This window comes from Silene latifolia, chromosome 9, assembly GCF_048544455.1.
Source record: "Silene latifolia isolate original U9 population chromosome 9, ASM4854445v1, whole genome shotgun sequence".
Classification (NCBI taxonomy): Eukaryota; Viridiplantae; Streptophyta; class Magnoliopsida; order Caryophyllales; family Caryophyllaceae; genus Silene; species Silene latifolia.
This window is the reverse complement of record NC_133534.1, coordinates 67,576,346-67,585,541: the sequence shown is the minus strand read 5'-3', so window position 1 is coordinate 67,585,541 and position 9,196 is coordinate 67,576,346. Positions and strand designations below refer to the sequence as shown.

Here is a 9,196-nt window from a genome sequence, read left to right as displayed (position 1 = left end):
TTCTCAAATGTTATATGCCACAAGAAATTGAGGGGGGGGGGGGGGGGGAACAAACAACAAAAGCAAACTCCTAAATGAAACTCAAATAATATCGATCCCTTTATCCATCGTATCCATTTTTGTGCATGGTAGAGAGGGGACGACTGATGAGCTCCCATTTTTACTACATTTTGGCACTATTTTGAGCTCATTTGGTAACATTTAGGGGTGGTTTATGACGATTTTTACATTGTTTGACCAATTCCGAGTGCTTTGCCATTTAGCATGGTTCAAGTGAAGATTAAGAAGCCAATAGATAGAAGAGGAATGTCCAAGGAAGAGCCAAGAACAAGCTTGAAGAAATGCACCAAGAAAGCCTTCCAAAGGATCAAAGAAAGAATGAAAGAAAGACGCACTCCAGCAGCAAACTCGCACCGTGCGAGTTTCCAGACACCAGATCTTGCACGGTGCGAAAATTCTGGGTTTGACGGTTTTTGTTAGCGTTTTGTATTACGGGCCTATCTTTTGTTAAGCCCATAAGTGTTAGGTTACGGGGTATTATAAATAGGAAGTTTGCAATTAGGTTAACCATCTTTTGTTCACTTTAATTAATCAAGGTTGTAATTTGGGAATATTTTCATCTTTTGAATTGGGTTTTAGATCAAATTATGGAGAACTAATCTCCTATCTTAATCCGGCTCAAGGCTTAAACTTTGGTTGTAAGATCCTTTAATCCTTCTTTAATTTTAATTATCATTGTTAATCCTTTTGTGTCTATTGATTGAATTTTGGAATCCTTGTTTATATTGAGTAATTAAGTGTGATTTCCTTGTTGCTTAATTAATCAAGTTCCTTAATTTATTGTTGTTGAGATTATTAAGTGTGATTTCCTTGTAATCTCATCTTTGCAACACCTTGTTATTATGTTAATGAATGTGATTTCTTCTTGGCTTAATTAGCAAGTAAAGGATTAACTTGTAATTGGGCATTAATTGTGATTTCATTGTGTCTAATTACCCCTATTGAATCTCTTGTGCTCATATCTTCTTATTAATTTGTCCAATGTATGTGATTTCTACTTGGTAGAATTGATAAGTTGGGTTATTTGATTAAGTGTGATTTCCTTGTCATTTGGCCATTATTAAGGAGATTTAGAAGATTTATCTTCAGAATAGGGTGATAATATATAATTGAAGGATTGATTGAAGGATTTTGTCAATTAAAGTGCCATGCTTTGAGTCGGGTTAAGTCTTTCCTAATATTGATTAATTTCCATCTTAAACTCTTGATTGATTACTTGCTTTGCACTCTTGTTTGAATTCCCTTGCTTTTGTTACCATTGAAAACTCAACCCAAAACCCCCCTTTTTATTTAATTGTTGTTACTTCTTTGCAATTGTTCTAGTTACCCTTTTAATTTCACTTTTGCAAAACCCATCTTCTCTTGGGTTCGATCCCTTGCTTGCTATTTTACTAGTTTATAATTAGTGCTAATCAGTGTGTTTAGTGGTATATAAATTGTTAATTTGGCCGTCTTTAAGTGCGACATTTTAGGCGTGTCAAATTTTGGCGCCGTTGCCGGGGAAGGTAACGGTTTTGCTAGTGTTTGTTATTTGTGTTTTTAGGATAGTTGTGTTAGTTAGTCTTTGTTTCTTGTTGATAGTGTCTTGTTCTTTACTTGTGTGAACCTTTTGATTGTGTGCACTTGTGTAAGATTGTTTATGGTCAATACTAGGAACTCAAGAGAACCACTTTTTCCTTTCGACCCGGAGATTCAAAGATCACTTGCTTGGATAGAAGGAGGTATTAGAAGAGACAACCCGGTTATTGAAGAAATTGATCCCGGTTTTCAACAAGACCAAAGAGAAGATAACAACATTCCTTTTGAACAACCCATACCCATTCAAATCATCATGGGTGATCGTGAGGACGGACAACCACTTGGGCATGGTAAAAGAGAGAACCCACCACGGCCTAGAACTATTAAGGAACTTACCGCCCCGGATCTCACACAAGTACCCTTGTGTATCTTCTTTCCGGCCTTGGCGGAAAATGCCACCTTTGAATTGAAGTCCGGGCTCATTCACCAATTGCCCCAATTCCATGGGCTTAGCACGGAAGATCCCAACAAGCATCTCAACAAATTTCATGTTGTTTCCTCAAGCATGAAGCCTAATGGGGTTACCGATGAGCAACTTCAACTAAGGGCCTTTCCTTTCTCACTCAAGGACGCGGCCAATGAGTGGCTTTATTATCTCCCTACCGGGAGTATCACCACTTGGAATCAAATGAAGAAGGCTTTCTTAGAAAAGTATTTTCCCGCTAGTCTCTCATCTCAATTGAAGAAAGAAATAAGTAATGTTGAACAAATGGATGGAGAGAACTTGTATGAATATTGGGAGAGGTTTAAACAACTTCTTGCTAGTTGTCCATACCATGGGTATACCGATCATGACCTTCTCTTGAACTTTTGTGGTGGTTTACTTGAGGATGATGCTAAAATGATTAAAGCCGCCACCCAAGGTGGAATTGAATACATGTCAGTCCAAGAAGCAAATGAGTTGATTGAAAGGTTGGTAAGAAGCTCTAGGAATTTTGGGAGGAGAATTAAGAAGTCAAGTGGAACATTCTCCTCAAGGCAAGGTTCCAACCATATGGAGGAGAAAGTTGACTTTCTCACTAATTTGGTGAAGGAACTTACAAAAGGTGGTGGGAGTACTTCTCATGTGAAATTTTGTGGTCTTTGTAATGACCCAACTCATCCCACCGATGGGTGTCCATCTTTGCAAACGGAGGAAGCAATTGAAGCGGTGAAGGCTATTGGTTTTAGGAAGTTTGACCCATATTCTAAGACTTACAATGAAGGTTGGAAATCTCATCCAAATATGGGGTGGGGTGGAAACCAAAATCAAAACCAAAATCAAAATCAAAAAGGGGCTTCAAACTCTTCATTTCAAAAGCCAAATCAAAACCAAAACCAATCTCAAAATTCCTTGGAAGAAATGATGAAAACACTTGCTATGAGTCAAATGACAATGCAAAAAGAAAGCCAAGCCTTGTTACAAAACACCAAGGAATTTCAAAATGACGTGCTTCAACAAAACCGACTCACCGACTCTAGGTTTGTCAACCTTGAGACCCAAGTTGGTCAAATCCTCACTACACTCAATTCTCAACCCAACCAAGGAGGGAGTCTCCCTTCTCACACCATTCCTCCACCGAACAAGGAACAAGCAAAAGCGGTCTCTTTGAGGAATGGTAGAAAGTTGGAAGAGGCACCCAAAGCTCCTAAGAAGACAAGACCACTTCCTATTGTTCATGAAGTGGAGGATGTGATTGAAGATGAAATTGAAGTGGTAGTGGAACAAGGGGAAGCATCTTCACCTCAACAAGTAAGGGTACATGAACCTCTTCCGGAATATGAGCCACAAGCTCCATTTCCAAGTGCTTTGAATGATACAAGGATAGTTGACAAGAAGACTTCAAGCCTTTATGATATCTTTCGTAAAGTGGAGGTAAACATTCCTCTTCTTGATCTTCTTAGTAGTGTACCCAAGCATGCAAAATTTTTGAAAGAGTTGTGCACTACTAAGAGGACCAACAAGGCTAAGAGCATAAAAAAGGTAAGGAAAAGTGAACATGTGTCGGCAATGTTTCAAAAACGGTTGCCACAAAAATGTAGTGATCCGGGCATGTTCACCATCCCTTGCAAAATTGGTGATTTGGATTGTCAACATGCTATGCTTGATTTAGGTGCATCCATTAATGTCTTGCCCAACTACCTTTATGAGTCACTTAAATTAGGACCTTTGAAACCGACTCGTACGGTCATTTCTTTGGCCGATAGGTCCAATATCTATCCTAAAGGGGTTGTGGAGGATGTCTTGGTGAAGGTGGGGGGAATGCTTTTCCCCGCCGACTTCTATGTGATTGAAATGGAACCCGAGAAAGGCTCCACTCCTATTTTGTTGGGAAGGCCTTTCATGAGAACTTCTAACACCAAGATTGATGTATCTAGTGGACGCCTCACAATGGAATTTGAGGGGGAAAAGATTGAGTATAGCATACATGAGGCCATGAAATACCCATCCGAGACTTCATCCTTGTGTTTTCTTGAAATTTTTGAGCCAATTGTGCAAACCGTGTATGAATTGTGCAAAGTTGATCCATTAAATGTTGTTTTGACTAATGGATTGGTTGGAGAGGATACGGGGTATGCTTTGTCTTGTGATTTGCAGGAAACAATCAAGGACTTAGAGGAAAATCCCCCAATGGAAGAATGGGAAGAAAAGGAAGAAATCCGGAAAAATAAATGCAGAGAACTCGCACCGTGCGAGTTCTGGGGAGGGGAAACTCGCACCGTGCGAGTTTTGTCCTGTCCAGGAACTTTTCTTCCTTTCTTCCAATTTGTTAGAAGAGCTTCCAAAGGAGAAACCTGTTCCCTCTATTGTCAAGCCTCCTACTGTTGAATTGAAGCCCTTACCAAGCCACTTGAAGTATGCATTTCTAGGAAATGAAGAAACTTTACCGGTGATTATTTCAAGCAAGCTTACTAAGGGGCAAGAAGAGGCTCTCATCCGGGTTCTTAAGGAACACAAGGAAGCAATTGGGTGGACAATGGCCGACATCAAAGGCATTAGTCCCACCTTATGCATGCACCGAATTCTCCTTGAAGATGAAGCAAAGCCCGTCCGACAACCACAAAGACGTTTGAATCCTCCAATGATGGATGTGGTGAAGAAAGAGGTACTCAAACTTCTTCATGTAGGTATGATCTATCCTATCTCCGATAGTCAATGGGTTAGTCCGACCCAAGTTGTCCCAAAGAAATCAGGGTTAACGGTAGTCGAGAACCATGAAGGTGTTTTGACCCCCACTCGAGTTCAAAATGGGTGGAGGGTATGTATCGACTACCGTAGGCTCAATGCCGTGACCCGAAAAGATCATTTCCCGCTTCCCTTCATGGATCAAATGTTGGAGAGGTTAGCGGGAAAAGCTTTTTATTGTTTTTTGGATGGCTACTCGGGGTATTTTCAAATCCCAATCGCACCCGAGGACCAAACAAAAACAACATTCACATGCCCCTTTGGAACGTTTGCCTATAGAAAGATGCCCTTCGGTCTATGCAATGCTCCGGGAACATTCCAAAGGTGCATGATGAGTATCTTTTCGGATCATGTTGAGGACTTTATTGAGGTATTCATGGACGATTTCACCGTTCATGGCCAATCTTTTGAGGATTGTTTGAGTCATCTCACTTGGGTCTTGCAAAGATGTATTGAAACCAACCTTGTACTCAACCATGAAAAGTGTCATTTTATGGTTGAGGAAGGAATAGTGTTGGGACATGTTGTTTCCTCTAGGGGAATTGAGGTTGATAAGGCAAAGGTCGATACCATTCGCACCTTGCCTTATCCTACTAATGTGCGTGAAGTAAGGTCTTTCCTAGGTCATGCCGGGTTCTACCGGCGTTTCATTAAGGATTTCTCCAAGATCGCCGCTCCTCTATGCAAGCTACTTCAAAAGGATTGTGAATTTGTCATGAGTGAAGAATGCAAGGGAGCTTTTGATATGCTCAAGGAGAAGCTCATTTCGGCACCTATAATTCAACCTCCCAATTGGAATGAACCGTTTGAGATCATGTCGGATGCAAGCAATTATGCCCTTGGCGCGGTACTTGGCCAAAGGGTGGGGAAAGCACCTCATGTTATTCAATATGCATCAACAATGATGAATGAAGCTCAAAGGAACTATACAACTACCGAGAAAGAATTTCTTGCGGTGGTGTTTGCCTTAGAGAAATTCCGATCTTATATCCTTGGAGCCAAGGTCATCATCTTCACGGATCATGCCGCTTTGAGGCACCTTGTCTCTAAGAAAGAATCCAAGCCCCGTTTGATGAGATGGGTGCTACTCTTGAGTGAGTTTGACGTTGAACTCAAAGACAAGAAAGGCTCCACCAACACGGTGGCGGATCATCTTAGTAGAATCATCCAAGAAGACTCCTTAGTGCCACAAAGTTCAATAAAGGAGACCTTCCCGGATGAAGCCCTTCTTGCCTTGATGTCTACCGAACCTTGGTATGCACATATCGTGAATTACTTGGTCTTGGGCAAATTTCCACCGGGTTTGACTCGACATTAAAGAGACAAAATCAAGAGTGATTCCAAGTACTATGTGTGGGATGATCCTTATTTGTGGAAATTTTGTGCCGATCAAGTGATAAGGAGGTGTGTGTCGGACACCGAAATCATGTCAATTCTTCGGTTTAGTCACGAGTATGCTTGTGGCGGGCATTTTGGAGCCAAGAAAACGGCTAGAAAGGTGTTGGAAAGCGGTTTCTTTTGGCCCACACTCTTCCGTGATGCCCATGCCATAGTCAAGACTTGTGATAGATGCCAAAGACTTGGCAATATCTCAAGGAAAGGAGAAATGCCCCAAACCCCAATGCTCTATTGCGAAATCTTTGATGTGTGGGGTATTGACTTTATGGGGCCATTTCCCGCATCTTATGGCAACATCTACATACTCTTGGCGGTGGATTATGTCTCCAAATGGGTGGAGGCCAAAGCCACCAAGACCGACGATGCCAAGGTGGTTGGAGAGTTCCTCAAGACTAATATTTTCTCTCGGTTTGGGTTTCCCAAAGCATTGATAAGTGACCGCGGCACACACTTTTGTAACAAAGCTATTGGTGCCCTTCTCAAAAAGTACGGGGTGATTCACAAAGTCTCAACGGCCTATCACCCTCAAACCAACGGCCAAGCCGAGGTTTCCAATAGGGAGATAAAGGCCATCCTTGAGAAAACGGTAAATCCCGATCGCAAAGATTGGAGTTCGAGATTGGATGATGCCTTGTGGGCCTACCGCACGGCTTACAAGACACCGATTGGGATGTCACCGTACCGACTACTTTTTGGGAAGCCTTGTCATCTACCCGTAGAGATTGAACATAGGGCCTATTGGGCGGTTAAATCCTTCAATTTTCAATTGGATGAAGCAGGACTCCATAGGAAGCTTCAACTTCATGAATTGGAAGAGATTAGGAATGAGGCTTATGAGAATGCATCAATCTATAAGGCTAGGACAAGGGCATGGCATGATAATATGATTGCAAGAAGAGTTTTTCAATTGGGAGAGAAAGTCTTGCTTTTTCAAAATAGGCTTAGACTTTTCTCCGGAAAATTGCGGTCTCGATGGATGGGACCGTATGAAGTGGTGAAAGTTTTTCAACATGGAGCAATAGAGATCAAGTGCTTGAAGACCGGGAAAGTCTTGAAAGTGAATGGGCAAAGGTTAAAGCATTATCATGAAGGAATTGAAGTGGGTGAAGTGGAAACACTCCATCTTGTTGATCCAATTTACTCAAATTGATGAAAGTGCAACTTTGTCGAGCCATCGACGTTAAATAAACGGCAAAAGTTTGTAAATATTTCTTTCCCTTGCATATTTAAATTTCGCATTGCATTGTTTATATTACATTTGTCATGTTGCATTGTTCATATTGCATTTTGCATGTTTAAATTCCTTACATCCTTTACTTCTTGCATAATAAATTAAATCATTTGCATTTTCATTAATGTTTTTGGCATATTAGAATGGTTTAATGTGTGTTTTAGTAATAGGATACCAACCCAAGGGCATATGTGAAGAAAGGAAGGAAGAATGATGGGTAAAAGGATTGGCTAAAGTGGAGAATTGATCAATGAAAAAGTCACTTCCAGCAGAGAACTCGCACGGTGCGACTTTTCTGAGTGGCTTTCTCGCACCGTGCGAGTTTTTGATGACTCGTGCATAACAGCCTCTATTCCCCACGACACACTCAATTGTTCTCCCCCAATTCTCCTAATTCTACCTCTCTCCTTCACCATAACCCTAAACACCCAAAATCACCAACCTAAATCCTTCTCAAATCACCCAAATCAATCAATTTACCTTCAAGTTTCATCAACTTTCATCTCCCAACATCGATTTGGGTAAGGTAAATTGCAAAAATCCGAGGAATCATCATCATTTTCGAGCTAGGGTTTGGACGAATTGAAGAAGTTGAAGATTTGGGGTTGCAAATCAGTTTTAAGGGACGACTTTGAGCAATTTAGGTTAGCATTCTTCACCAAACAACCCAAGCAAGGATCAAAGGGAGGTATAACACCTTATTCTTCTCCTTGTCAATTCTAGTTTACTAAAATTCGAATTTGTGTTCTTCAAATTCGAAATTTAGTTGTGTATTTGTGTTGTTATCGTCCTTAAAACAACCCTTTTAACTAGTGAGGTGTTCTTTTCTAGCAAATAGCTAATTAGCACAACATTTCTTGTAGTGCCTATTAGGTGTTTGATCAATTGCCTCACCCAAAATTTTGTTCAAAAATTGTGTCTTTCTGAGATTCTACTTGTTCTATAATGGGAAAAGGAAAAGAAACCGCGGCTTCCTCCTCGAAATGATCCAAGGGAGCCGTGGATCATGATGAAAGTGAGTATTCGGGTAAGGAGGGCCTCCGAGACAAGGCCCTCTCAAATTGGAGAAAGTTTGCCTCGGTGTCTACCGTGGCACAAACAAAATTCCTTGATGAAAACCTTCTTATCGAGTTGGGAATGCTTCCCATAACTCGTATGCTTTTAGAAAAGGTCGGACTTGAGGCCTATATTCATGTTGCCGCACCCACCCGAAGGGGTGTCACCTATGAGTTTTTGTCATCGTTGGAAAAAGTAAAATTGGTGAGGGACAAGGTCCCGGGAATCAAATTCCGGGCATGCCACCTCACCCATACATTGACCTTTGATGAGGTGCGCGAGGCCCTCCATATCACCAAAGCCCCCGTCAAAGAGAAACTTGATAAACCATTGATGAGTGCTTTTTGGAGCGATATTACGGGTGACGTACGTCACGGGAACTCAAAGAACACCACCATCCCCAACCCGGTCTTACGCCTCCTTAGCCGTCACATAAATACAAATTTCTTGGTCATGACCGAACAAACCAAAATGCAATACCAACAAATACAAATTCTTTGGTCAATGACCCCGGAAGGGAGGGGAGTGCCGGATTGGGTGGAATTGTTTGTGAGTGGGTGCCTTGAATTGCAAAAGAACCCCAAGGGTACCATTTTTATTGGTGGTATGATCGACTTAATCGTGCAAAAGACGGGTGTGTCATTTCCACCCAATGCTTACCCTCTTGATGGTAGTGGTCTCATAGACTATCATTACTTGAAGCACTC

General features: G+C 41.4%; 1 pseudogene; it reads left to right on the top strand.

Moving 5' to 3' along the window:
- The first annotated feature begins 264 nt into the window (after positions 1-264).
- LOC141601156 (uncharacterized) lies at positions 265-7,352 on the top strand (annotated as a pseudogene).
- Positions 7,353-9,196: the final 1,844 nt, after the last annotated feature.